The sequence below is a fragment of the Corvus brachyrhynchos genome, unplaced genomic scaffold, assembly GCF_000691975.1.
Source record: "Corvus brachyrhynchos isolate BGI_N302 unplaced genomic scaffold, ASM69197v1 scaffold283, whole genome shotgun sequence".
Classification (NCBI taxonomy): Eukaryota; Metazoa; Chordata; class Aves; order Passeriformes; family Corvidae; genus Corvus; species Corvus brachyrhynchos.
The window spans coordinates 3,163,576-3,164,003 of record NW_008237409.1 but is presented as its reverse complement, the minus strand read 5'-3'; positions in this window follow the sequence as shown (position 1 = coordinate 3,164,003).

The following is a 428-nucleotide window of genomic DNA, read 5'->3' as shown; positions in this document are numbered from 1 at the left end:
TGACCCCACGAGGGCCGAGGCTCAGAGCTGGTGGCACTTAGACGCCCACAACGTGCACACCTCAGCGCCTCGTCACGGCGAGGACGTGTCGGGGTGGCTGTGCCAGGCGCTGCCTCCTGGGGGATCCTTGCCAGGTCCCGTCCCTTCCACCCCCGTGGAAACGCTGCCGGTTCCCCGTGGGCAGAGGCAGAGCTGCACCGGAGCATCCCCGCCCCGACAACGGTACCACAGTGCGGGGGTCCCGCCGGGCAGGGCCGGGCTGAGATGCCCATGCTGGGGGGGATGCCCTCCTTCGGGAGGGATGCCCGCACTCGGAGGGATGCCCGTGCTCGGAGGGATGCCCGTGCTCGGAGGGATGCCCGTGCTCGGAGTGCTGCTCCTGCCTCCGGTCCCTGCTCCCCTCGCGGGATCTGGGCTCGGGACAGCCA